General features: G+C 48.0%; 2 protein-coding genes across 4 annotated transcripts in view; one reads left to right on the plus strand and one right to left on the minus strand.

Moving 5' to 3' along the window:
* TMTC3 (transmembrane O-mannosyltransferase targeting cadherins 3) overlaps positions 1 to 6,976 on the minus strand; it is a 425,295-nt gene extending 418,319 nt beyond the window's left edge. The window contains exon 1 of one of the 2 annotated variants that reach the window (XM_078678861.1): positions 6,828 to 6,976. The gene's annotated coding sequence lies outside the window, so the exon portion shown is untranslated. The remainder of the gene's footprint in view (positions 1 to 6,827) is intronic. The other variant, XM_078678865.1, reaches the window with a different exon arrangement.
* A 14-nt stretch (positions 6,977 to 6,990) lies between these two features.
* CEP290 (centrosomal protein 290) overlaps positions 6,991 to 13,309 on the plus strand; it is a 1,500,249-nt gene continuing 1,493,930 nt past the window's right edge. For both annotated transcript variants that reach the window (XM_078678872.1, XM_078678869.1), the window contains exon 1: positions 6,991 to 7,521. The gene's annotated coding sequence lies outside the window, so the exon portion shown is untranslated. The remainder of the gene's footprint in view (positions 7,522 to 13,309) is intronic.

The following is a 13,309-nucleotide window of genomic DNA, read 5'->3' on the forward strand; positions in this document are numbered from 1 at the left end:
GAGGACCTGGCTTGGAAACTGGACAACATTTGAAACATGGCCTCCAAAATAGGACATAAAATAAGGGGGCGTGGCCAGGGTCCGATGTGAGTGGACGTAGGCTGCGGAGCACCGGCCGACATACCCCTGGCAAACACTGATCCTGAGCCCCGGGCGACTCTAACCGGGAGCACCTAGTTGGGAGAGTGAACCGGGAGTGTGCTGACCGCAACATCGTGGATTAAAGAGCCGGATTAGTGGCGGAGTTGCGGAGGCTAACTCTGCCAGTGACCATTTCGGCAAGAAACAAGATCGCGGCAGGGGCAGGGCGAGGAGCTTAATCCACGCAGACCGAGAGGGGCTTGAGCGGCTGGGAACTCAGACCGCCTAGCTGCGCTCGGCACCGAAGTTGATGCAAGCAGAGAAAGGGAAATCAGGAAAGTGGCAGCAAGAGTCCTGTGTGCACTGTCGATAGTGCTGATGCAAAATCACCAGTGGAGGACAATAGAAGAGTGCTGCAGATCCATGGAACTGCCTCTCCCTGAGACAGTCCGGTAAGCGAGGACCGCAAGTGGAGGGCGACAGCACCTTAGACCAGGGGAGAGATCAACCTAGATTTGCTCTGTGCGGGGTCCAGAGACAAATGGGCACAGGGAAAAAGGACGCGAGCGGAACCCCTCCCCCCCCCCAATGTCATCGCCATTTTGCAGGAGACTGTGATTGAGGCGAAGAGTACGCGTAGGGGGCCTGGATAAATGCGTGAGCGCCTGAACTGTGCTGGAACCCACCAGGGGTGCTACGGGGTGAGATCTCTGGGCTTTTGTGAGTCAGTGTCCCAGAACGGGAGTAGGGACGAGGGACGGTGAGCGGAACCCCTCACCCCATGTCGTCTCCATTTTGAGAGCTCTGGGTGTATGTGAGCCTGTGTCCCAGATTTTGTAGTGGGGACCACAGGGGAACCCTGAATAGCTCATTGTAGGTCCTGGGGCAATATTTGAAAGCGGTTTTCTGGCCAGTGGGGAGACCGGACCCGACATCCCCCTCAGCACAGAATTTGGTGATGGGCGAGCCTTGACTCTGGAACCAAACTGCCATTAGGCTCCCTAATACCTGGGACTGGGGCACGCTATATCTGCCCTGATAGCCATAGAAGAGGCCAAAACCTGACCACACTGCCGAGATAACTGGGCAGGAGACTGCAACTACAACCACGGAGGAGTTGGGGGTGGGGGGGGTTGAGACACAGAGTGCCCAGCCTATGCTGGAACGGTAGCGTGAAGAGGACTGCGCAAAAGCACATAGGTGGAAACCTACAAAGAGCGATGGGGAAGCCATCCAGGAGAAGGGGATATGGCGTCCTCAGCACCGGGGGACCAGGACCCCAGACAGACTATGAGGAGGAGTGCGTAGAGTCGGGTAGGAGACAGGTGGAGCAACCCCTACCCTGACAGACATCATGCAGGCCATCACGGCCTCTAGGGAAGCCCTGGAGGCGAAAATCGACTCTATTGGGACAGATGTGAGTTTATTAAAAGACGATCATCGAAAACTTAAAGAACGAGTATTAGCCTCGGAAAAGGAACTCGCGGAAGTACCTGAGAAAGTGGAGTTGCTCCAGAAAGCACTCGCCACAATTGAGGTCAGAGTCAAAGTGTTGGAGGCCCCAGCTGAGGACAGCGAAGGAAGATTGCGCAGGAACAATATAAGAATTATTGGAATGCCGGAAAAGTCGGAGGGTGTAGACATGGTAGGCTTCCTTGAGGGCTGGATTAAAACTGAAGTCGCACCGGAGGGACTCTCCCCCTTTTACGTACTGGAAGGAGCCCACAGGTTCCCAGCCCGGCCGCCTCGCCCGGGAGCACCTCCCCAGCCCATAGTGGCGAGACTGCTACATTTTCGTGATCATGTGCTCCTTAAGGCCTGTCAAAAACAGGAGCTGCAGCTTGCCAACAATAAAATAATAATCTTCCCAGATTTCACAAAGGAAGTACAGCGTCAGCGGGCCTCATTTTAGCGATGAAGAAGAAACTGAGACAACTTCAGATACCTTATGCCATGTTATTTCCGGCACGCTGAAAGTGGCGGACCAGGCGGGGGCACAATTTTTCACAACCCTGCAGGATGCATGGGATTGGCTGGACAATCGGCAGAGCCAGACTGAAGGCACTGCGTCACCGGAAAGATCATAACAGAATGCAGGAAAGAAAGCGCTAGCGGCGCGTGCTCCATCGCCCAGAAAAGCCAGGAACGAAAGGCGTAAGGCATTGCAAGCGGCGGCGGAACACACCAGAGGAGACTCCAGCCCTGCCTCGAATAAGTCTGGTCAAGACGCAGATAAGTCGGACACATCAGAGGCTGCTAATTCTAATGAAAACTCAGATGCAGAGCTTCCACAGGTCATGCCTCAAACGGCGGACGATATTGCCTGATCTGCATAATCTGGGGGGGTTGATGAGGCTATTTAACAATGCTACTGCGAGGTATACGCTTACTTGGGTGGAGGGAGTGGGGTTAGTCTCCCAATCCCAAAGTTATTGAAGTCCTCCTGGATTCACGGGGAAGATAGCATTGTGGACCACTGCTGGTGGAGCTCTGGAAGCTGTTGCTTGAGCCTCACAACCCCGATACTAGATACAACACAGTTTTGGAGATTACTCTGAGTTTAGATGGGAAATCACTTGGTAACACCTGTCCTGAGGAGGGGGGAGTTGGGATTTTGTTATTGCACCTGTTAGAGGTTGGGGAATTGTAGGGGCCAGGTGTGTCATATTCAGTGAAGTCGTATAACATATGTTTCTCCGGCTTCAATGGTATCCCCCATAGACCTTAAATGTATCTCTTGGAATGTAAGGGGATACACACACTGTCTAAACGTCATAGGATGAATGCTTTTCTAATAAGAAGGGGAGTCCAGATTGCATTACTCCAGGAAACTCATATACTAACTACTCAGTTTTGCTAGGGGGTCCTGGTTTGGGTAATAGCAGGGGTGCCCTTTCAATGTACAAATAAACTGATTGACCCAGAGGGCAGATACATTGTAGTCATGGGTAAGCTAGATGGTAGAGATGTAGCTCTAGGCAGCCTCTATGGACCAAATACGGAACAACCAGCGTTCTTGGTCCAGTTATCTGGGACACTGGCCACTGTCCTGACAGGTCCAGTACTCCTAGGTGGGAATTTTAATTGTGTGCCTAAACCGGTCGCATTAGCCATTCCCAAACACACCTACACATAAAATAGCAGCAGAACGCCTTAACTGGCAATTGCAGTGGGGTTTGATAAATTCATGGAGAGCACAACATCCAGCCAACAGGAACTATTCCTTTTTTTCGGCCCTACATGAACTTCATGTTAGACTGGACTCTGTCCTATGCTCCCCAGACATTCATGAAAATGTACAAACTTCCTAGTACCTCACTAGAACAATCTCCGATCATAACCCGTTATTGCTAGCCTTAACATGGTCTTGTGAGCGCCCTAGAATTCCAACCTGGCGCTTGAAATCAGAGGCTTTGGAAGATCAGGCTTACAAAGCGGCCGTGGGTACTGCTATTGAGCAGTATTTTGTGGAGAATGCCAACACAGCAACCTCTAAATTAATAGAGTGGGATGCCTTTAAGTCAGTTATTAGGGGGCGGTGTATCTCTGAATGTGTGGGAATACATAAGACTTTGTTACAGGACACGGAATCAGCAGAAAACAGGCTGCGGGAATTGGAGAGGGAGCGGCCATAACAAAGAGCCAAGCACGAGGAACTTCTAGGAGCTAGAGAAGAGGTGGCTGCCCAGGTGGAGCGACTTTGTTGTTTTGACTTTAAAAACTATATAGCCTGAGCCCATGCTGAACAGGATGAATCTAGAGCCCTGCTGGCCTGGCTGGCCAACCCGGCTCGATGAGGATGAGTGATACTAGAACTAAAGGGACAAGGGGAGGAACCCCTATACCACCAACAGGACATCAATAATAGATTATTTGCATTTTATGAAAGGTTATATAAGAGCAAACACTCGCACACTCCTGTCGACTTGGCTAATTTTGTTGATGCAGTGGACTTACCGGTGGTGTCGGAAGAAATAGCGGAAGAACTGGGAGCAGACATTGGGGTAAGTGAGGTGAAAGGGTCTATAAAAACCATGGCCTGAAATAAGACACCAGATATAGATATTGAGCTACTTGCTCCTAGGTTAGTGGAGCTCTAAAACCAAATGCTGCGGGAGGGGCACCTCCCTACCTCCACGGGGGAGGCGGGGATTATCCCATTACTAAAACCGGGGAAGCCAGCATGGGACACAGCAGATTACCGGCCATTGTCTATGCTAAATCTGGACTATGAGGTCTTGAGTCGGATTGAGTCTGCCTGTGTAATAACGAGTCCAATAATCAATGGTTCAGTTTCTTTTCTTTTGTAATTTTTAAAAATTATATACTAAGAGCTGTTGAGTTCCTCTTATGAGATTGAGGAAGTTAAGGCACTGTGTATCAGCCTATCATTTTCTTCAGCAACTTTCAGATGTAGAGACACGTTTATCTATAAGTAGATTTCTCTGTGCTCCTGTACACTTACTGGGCACTATGCATTTCATTTAATGTACGCATCAACACAATAAGAAACGGAATGTTAATTTTGTAATGCACAATAACCACACCACATCAGTGTGACTCAGTTACGCAACACCCATAGGGCTAAACGGGCTTCAGACCCCACCCCCCTATTGTGTGTCTCAGCTCGAGCTGCTGTGGGCTCGGTTGGGCAGTGTCTGGAATCTCATCTACGGCACACCCGAGTTGTTCACAGGTCTCTAAAGACCGTTTGCATATTTACATACCTTTGTAAACTGGTTACCAAGGCTTAGTTTTTATTTCTGGTTCCAGTACCCCCGTGTCCCCCACTCTGCCTATTCCTTACATTTGTATTTTACATTTACTGCTGTAGTGGGAGAATGCATTTCATTAAAAGGAATATAAAGTAGGGTTGCCAAAAGAAAAATGCCAGCCATTTGTTGTTTAGAGAGCCTGAAAAGACCTCCTCTTGACACTAAATAAGGTTATAAACAATAAATAAAAAACGAATGTATTTATTTGTAATGTGACTTTTCTGACTTTGTTCCCTTTAATTATCAGTCATTGATAATTCAGGCTGCCCCAGAACACAAGTAAAAGAGCTCTATATTTATATTTGCTGTTTGAAGTATGCAGAGATAAGTGCTGAAAATAAAACTTTAAGTGACTGCCTATTTTTGTACCGTCTGGGACATCACAATAATGAGCTGGCAACCCTAATCATAAACTTAAAGTTTGTTGCAGGATCATCCCATTATTTATTTCCTCCACCCTCTGTCCCTGATTAATGCCATAATAGCAATAGTTTAATTTATATCTGAAACCCTATCCCTCCGTCAATAACATGCTGAGTTACTTCAACCCTGCATTCAGACAACTCACTCCTCGTTCTCACATTTCACTTTCACGCTCACCCTGCAGTCACAGCGATCACAATGCACTAACACTGATCACCCTGCACTCATGTGACTTCACTCACCCGTCCTCCTCACTGCTCAATCTGCAATCTCACTCAAACACACCCATCACGAACCATGCATTTATTCATCTCACTCTGCACTTACATCCGAACCCAAATTCATTTGGTCACCTCACTCAGCCTGCAGTCACTCCTCTTACCCTACTCTTACACTTTTGCATCGCTCACCATGCACTCACATGGCCACTCCTGCCACACATGCAACGCAGAGGGTTAATGTGACTGCTACAAAGAACTTGTACCACGCAGATCACAGAACTGAATGTGAGTAAACTACGAGTAGCGCTATAAAAATTACATTTTTGTCAGAAAAGTGCTACAGAGAGATGAGGTGTATTGATGGTAAGTGGTATTGAGGGAATTCATGGAGAAGAAGGAAATGAGGGAGGGGGCGCCACAAAAGACTGTTGCACCGTGTGGAAGTGTTAGCCGGACCCCCTACGTTCGGGTCTAGTTGCGCCCCTGGTGTCACTGACACCTGCATAGGGGATTTAGGACCATAAGGAGGGAGTCCTGCTTGTTTTTAAGCCTTATGCTACCAATGCGATTATGTGCTCTCCAATTCGATGCCTACTAAAATAAAACTGGACGTTTGATGTATCCACGCCAAATCAAATAGGGAAAATGACTGCACATTATTTTAGCTCAACCTCCAACGAGCTTGCCAACATTGTCTTGTTACTGGTAAGCACACCCTTGGCGTGAAGAGCAACGCTCGCAAGATTCAACTTGCATACCAGAATCCACCCCTCCACTCACTGCACATTTAGGAGGCTAGAGAAACAGCAGCGTAGCAAAATATGCATTTGATATAAAAATGTGTCACCCAGACTACGTACAAATAAGAACTAAAGGTGCTACTAAAAATGTGCCAGCGCTTGGTAGCTCGATGTATCTGTGCTTTTGGGAGTAGATGCTTTTTACCGTCACTTACGGGGACTGGAAACTTTAACTTTTATGTAATGCAGAGGTACATGAAAACACTGAGCACTGGTGTTTAATATCTGAATAAAGTAAATATTTGCTTGGAATTAGTACTACAGCTGAGTAGTATGTCAGGGACAGTACTCGCCTAGGCACTTTCTCGGTGTCCTACTAAATCACACTCTACGGAGACTAAGTTCTTCACACATTTCGGGCAGTTCTAACAACAAAGATACAATATTATACTTCTTTCGGGAAAAAATGCAATAATGCACATAATTAGAGAATATAATTCTTTAAAAAAACACAATGAACACATATTAATGTTGCTTTAATGTCAATCGTCCTGAACCAGATCAAAGGTCACCGACTTCAGGCTTACCTTCAGTCCCCGAATGAATAGACTACAAAATCCAATTGCCCCACTCTAGCTTCCGTAACGACTACATCCCATTTCATTACAGTAAAAAGACAAAATTCGCGTTCACACCACGTGACATGCACGTCAAAACGTCACATTACGTTTTACGTGTTGCACTCAGGACACTTCCGCCGCCTTGTAATCCCAGTACGGCGAGCGAGAAGGGAAGCAGCTTTGTGCAAGCAAGAGCTTCACGGTTGTGCAAATAATTAACGTAGACATGACGTTCCAATGCCATACAACTATTGTAAAGAGCAAAACTTAGACACGAGTGGTATATTTAGCCGTGTCTATAAACAAATTCGGTGTAAAGTGCACGAAGTGGAGTTCGCTGCTAGTGATTTTTTCCTGTTAGGGCAAGTTCCCTAGCAACGCGTCTGGCCCACGTGACGTGTATATCCTAGCATCGCAACACTAACCTCTTATCTCGGCGGCACGTTTTCGCTAACCAATTGCAGGATTGCTGTGGCGCTGAGCCTTCTAGTGCCGCCCCGAATCCTGTCAATCAGTTTAAACTTGCTTCCAATTGCTTCTCTTTGCCCTCGCCTTTCGAAGTCGTTTACACTCCTTGAGACCGTGAATTTGGTGGAGTCAAACTCAAACCTTCAAAGCAGAAGCAGTCAAATAATTACAATCCTGTGTCCGGAGGTGGAAGGTAAGATTTGAGCTCGGGAACATCACTTCGTATTCGGAAATGTTGGCATGCATGCTTAAGGTGGGTGCATGTGCATATATATGTGACACCCGTGGAGATACAGACAAGGCACACAAAATGCACAGGTACTCAAGAGGCGCAACAGTATGGAATATGTCAAGAACAGAATCCTAGACGCAGGCCAACGAAGCGGACATTCAGGAGCATTCCCTTGGGGTAATTTGTTGGTTCGTAGCATCTGAACGATACTAGTACTTTAAGTGTATCGAAAACGTTGGAGATGACCAAATGTGTGCCTACAAACCCACAAATAAAGCCTTCCGTTACAAAGAGAATAGCTAAAATAAGCCGCAATGAAGCACATAGTAGTTTAAATCACAATTCTCAACCTGTAGGCTCCCGAATGAACCCTAGACCGAATTTTGAAGACTGCGATCCATTGAATTAAAAAAAGAGAAAAACATGTCTTTTTCCTGTCGTAAAGTCTTCTTCGCGGAATTTTAGTCAACAAATTTCGAGGAGGAAACTGACTGCATCCCACGAGGCATGGTTTTATATGACACGAGCCTCTTGTGGCAGGGCAAGGGGGTATAGATAATTTGTCTGAATGTTATTAACCAAAGGACATGCACATCCGTGAACCCGTGTTCTTGAAATGGAAGAGCACAGCTTTCTATCTGTAAAGGGTGTGTTGAGAAGACCCAGGTAGCAGGGACACCAGTGGCTTGCTTGTTATCAGTGGGTGTATGAAGGGATACGCTTAAAAATATGTTTAAATTCTGACGGTTTGCAATATGGCGATCACTTCTTTTTACATTTGTGTCAAGTAATAATAACTTGTTTTTAGGTCGAGGGACTGTAGGCTTGGCCAAGTCCGGAGATTTATTGTTACTTAGTGTGGCAGCTTAAACCCGCCTCCCTCCTCGTCTCTCCTCCATTGGCTGGCTTCCTAAACGGAGGCCAGCCATTGGAGGAGAGAGCCGTCCCTCCAATTTAGCCCCGTCTTTCGGATTTGGGGGGCGTAAGTTTTGCTGTTCTTTAGCTCGTGATGTCATCCGTCACTCAGGACAGCAAAACACGCCCCCGAATCCGAAAAATTTCAGAAGCTTGAGGCCGCCATTGTTGCCCGATCTCGTCTGGCCCTTGCATCCCCGCCGCCGGCCGCCATTGTTGCCCGATCGCGTCTGGCCCTTGCATCCCCGCCGCCGCCGCCTGCCAGAAGACTGTAGTTTGCCTCTTGTATCCGAGATACTCAGAGCCTCCTCCTCGGCCACTTTCCCACTTTTTCCAGAGCCCCAGTTCCTTTTCTTTCTCCGGGTCTCAGTCTACGTCTCACCTCCTAGCCCCCTCTGCCTCACAGATCTGTTCCCTTCCTGACCGGTCTTTCTGCCTTCTTTCCGCGCTCCTGTCGCTCTCTGCCTGTCTCTCGCTCTCCCGCTCCCTCTCACAGCCCACCGCCTCACTCACACGTGCCTCACCCCGTCCCTTCCCTAGAGGCAGCGGTCGGAGGCGCCGGCAGTGCGGGCTTTCGTCCACCACCGAGTCTGGGGAGGGAACGGAGCCGTCGCTGGCCGCAGCATGAGGGGGAACCAGCAGCAGGGAAGGCGAGCAGCGCGAGAGGCACCCACCGGCCCCCAAACAAGGCGCTAGCCAGGTAAGCCTGATGCCAGCCCAGATCTATGCCTCTGTAACTGTCTTTAAAAGCCAAATCAAGACAGTGCATAGAAGTATTCCATGTGTGACAGACTCCAGAATTCAAATTAAAAACAGAGAAAAGGATTTGAACTTGGTAAATGTATCGTATTGTGATGTGTTTAAAGTATTGTATTAATGATTATTTCATTGTATCAAAAGTCTTCCCCGAGCACACAGTGTGCTCGGGGCGGACTTTTGATTTGCAGTCTCTCCTAGTGTCCATGGCACCCCATGTCTTAGTCTCCTCTGTATTCCACGTCTCCTCAGTGTCCTCCCGAGCCCCTGTCTCACTGCATGCTCGGTGTCCCCCATGTGTCCCTTCGTATATATCTCCCTTGGTCTGTGTTTGCCTCGTCCCAGTCTTCCAGTATCCCTGGTCCCTTTAGTTTCCCAGTGTCCATGTCTACATTTGACCTGATAACATGAGGATGAAAATGACCCTAGAGTGCAAACTAGTTTCCTGTAAACACCGGTACTGTGTAGTAACACCTCACCAGCGCTGTGCGGTAACACAGCGCTAATTACAAGTGAATCCCCGTGGATTGAGAATTAACAGTGCGGACCATGATTTTCCAGGTGAAATTGTGTCAGGCAATCCCTAATCCCATGAGTATTACTGCTCACGTTTACCACTCGCTTGTTACAGGTGGTAACTGGGAGCGGTGGATGTGGTGCAGGGTGGGCGATGCGGAAGATGTCCACGGGCACAGCAGGCAGTGACGGGCGGGCAGGGGGCCATTCCATGCTACCTCGTCAAGCTATAGGAAGGGGTCAGACGGGACCCGGCATCCAGGCCTGGCTCCACATGCATCCAAATCAACGTCATTTTACAAGAGGGATTTTCGAACCAGTAAAATATGTCCGGTGTCCCCTCACCTGGAACATCTGGATGTAGAAGCTCAAGGCCTATCGTGATCGGGTGGTGTGTATTTCACCCAGAAATACCGCTACACCAGGCACGTAATCGGGTACTTGGTAACATCCTGTGTTTCTCTCCAGTGCTTTCATCTCATGACGCCCCCATGTCCTCTCGAAGTATCCCCAGTGCTGTTTTGAGTCTCACTATGTCTGCTAGTGTTGTACTGGGTCTTTCCTGAGGTTCCCCAGAGCATTCTCTGTCTTGTCAGTGTATCCCCATGTCAGCGTCTCCCTGTGTTATTTGTTTCTCCGTGTTTGTATCTCCCGTGTCTTGGTCTCTCAAAGAAGGTGTCTCCCCATGTTGATGTTTTGCTGCATCTCAGTGCCTGATTTGTAAAACAATCAGTGCCAGAGCTCTAAGTTTCACTCAGAAGGCCACGGCCAGAGCTACGAATATCAGAGGGGCCGAATACGAAGAAGGCAGACTACATAGTCTCGATTCAACCTCATGCTTTTTTTATTCACCCCCATACACTTGTGCCTTAAAATCTCACTTGTGCACGTTTTTTTTTTTTTTTTTTTTTTTCTCCATTTTCACTGTTTTCCCTCTTTTACTTTCTCATTCCTTCTGTTGCATGTTTTTGATGTCTCTAATTCCTGGCATTCCCGCTGCCTGTGAGAAAGGCAGGCCCGACCCCCTGCCTGGCTTGATTTAAACAGCCCGGTGTGTTTTCCCCCCTTCATCCTCCCGTGAATAAAAGATAACCTGACAATTCCGTCAGGCGGAGCAGCCAGACGACGCCCAAGCAAACCAGCAGCACAGCGAGGAAAAAAGCTATAAAAAGAGAAGCTTTGCACAAAAAAGCTATTCTACTCGCTGAGCAGTCTGTGGATTTCTATTTGTGACTACCATTTTTTTTATTAACAAAAAAATCTTTTTCTGCTCCTTTTGCGTGCGAATGATGGTGGATTTCTTTTAAGACATTTTTTGCAAAGCACACAATCACTCTCTATCTCACTACCTCACAACTTCACTCTCTCTCTCTACCTCACTACCTCACTCTCTCTCTCTAACTCACTACCTCACTCTCTCTCTATCTCACTACCTCAGAACATCCCTCTCCCTCACTACCTCACTCTTTCACTACCTCACTCTCTCGGTCTGTCACTACCTCACTCTCTATCTACCTCACTCTCTATCTACCTCACTCTCTCTCTCACTACCTCTCTCTCTATTTCACTACTTCACTCTCTCTCTCTATCTCACTACCTCACTCTCTCTCTCTATCTCACTACCTCACTCTCTCTCTCTATCTCACTACCTCACTCTCTCTCTATCTCACTACCTCACTCTCTCTCTGCTAATGCAATAGGTCTCGCATATGCAAGCAATTAAGCTATTGCCAATATAAATGACAATGCCATTTATTTAGGGATACAAACAAAAAAAATGAGCAATGCCAATAGCTCTAACTATAATATTTCCGAGACCATTGCATTGTAAATGCTTGTTAATATAGTGTTTCATACCGCTCAGTATGCTACTGTGCCTTTAGCCTTAATTTAATGCCTTCAGTTTTTGATCAACCTTTGTAGGGTGCTAAAGGACTTCAGCACACCCATACCAGTATCAATCAACTTGTAAGTTGAGGAAAAATGGCCATGTCTCAAAGGTCTGTTGCAGCTCCCAAATCTCGTGTCCATTATGCGTTGAGCCTTTAATGACTCCAGCTTGTTAGGTCTCGCGTGGCGTACTGCGCACATGCGCAGTCGAGCTCGCGAGATTTTATGTCTGAGTGAACTTCACTTGCGAGGGTCAAGCCCCGCCCCTCTTCTCCATTGGCTGGCCTCCTAAACGGTGGCCAGCCATTGGAGAAGAGGTCCTAGTGACGTTCTTCTTTATCTTTACGCCCCGTCCTTTTCAGATTGGGTTCCTTGACTTACTGCTGAAGTAAAAGATTTCTTATCTTCTTTATGGGTTCAGATGGCCCCATAAAGAAGATAAGGAACCTTTTACCCCAGCAGGAGGTCGGGGCGCCGAGTCGGAAAAGGACGGGGCTTAAGAGAAACAAGCTTATACCGAAGAAGCCGTGCTTCTCTATAATCTGTAGCAAACTGCTGCGAGTGAGGGGGTGAGGGAGTCAAGGGAAAGGCAGGAGGCGCAGGATCTGGTGCGAAGGCAGTGTCAGATAGGAGAATGAGGCACACGCTCAGCTCGAGGAGAAGCAGCCAGCTCATCTGAGCAGATGAACATGCGCATCTGATGAAATGCAGAGCGAGCACTTCCTTACAGGCACTGCAGCGGAAGCCGCAAGTCTGAAACCGGAGTCCCCACTAATCCGGAAAAAGACAGCCTTACATGTTCCGGAATGTGCACTTCGGGCTGGTTCCTCGCCTTCCGCCTTGAAGGCAGGTCCCCAGCCGGCGAGGGGGTTAACTTTCCAGTGTGTCAGTCTGTGTCTGAGTATAGTAGGAGGAGTTTTCCACTCCTAGTGCAAAAGGTGTGCTGGGCACAGCCCCTGCCTGCGAGGTGAGCCAAGCGCTGGGATTGTTTTGGATAAACTTTGGGTTTTTTGGAGCCGGAGCCGCAGCGTGAACAGCAGGACTGCGGACAAAGATGCTGCAGAAGGAATATCGGATCTGCATGCCGCTCAGCGAGGAGGAGGGAAGACGTCGCCACTAACGCGGCAGTGTGGGTTAACCGCTCACGGCTCAGATCCTTGTGCAAATCTGTGGTTTGAATCCCCCTGCGGCGACGCAGTCTTTCATCCTTCCTAGAAGTGGGGATGGCCTTCGGCAATGTCTAGCATTCAAGTAGGCAATGGACTGGGATGTTGTAATGGAAAAAAGAATATGTAATTTATTGGGTTAATGTGCTATTACTGCGGTCTCGAGTCATGGTTCAAGTCCCAGTCGGTCCACTGATAGAAGTGTTTGTGTCTACGCCTTTCACCATAATTTTACATAAGGTTGTGGTCTGGTGCATCCGTCTGGTTGCTTGCATTGAAATGACACAAGGCTACTGTCTCCAGTATGTCTGAGCATCGCTCGGGGCTCTTAAATGAAATGCATAGGTTTCAATTGAAATTGACTACCCTTGAGCTACTTTTCATCCTTCCTGGGGCAATGAAATGCTTAGATTCAACTGGCTTAAAAGAAGCACCTGCTATTTACAGTGTTTGAAGCGTGCATTAGACTTCTGCATACTGAACACTACATCTGGACTGTAGCCAAC

This window comes from Lissotriton helveticus, chromosome 1_1 (assembly GCF_964261635.1).
Source record: "Lissotriton helveticus chromosome 1_1, aLisHel1.1, whole genome shotgun sequence".
NCBI classification, from domain to species: domain Eukaryota; kingdom Metazoa; phylum Chordata; class Amphibia; order Caudata; family Salamandridae; genus Lissotriton; species Lissotriton helveticus.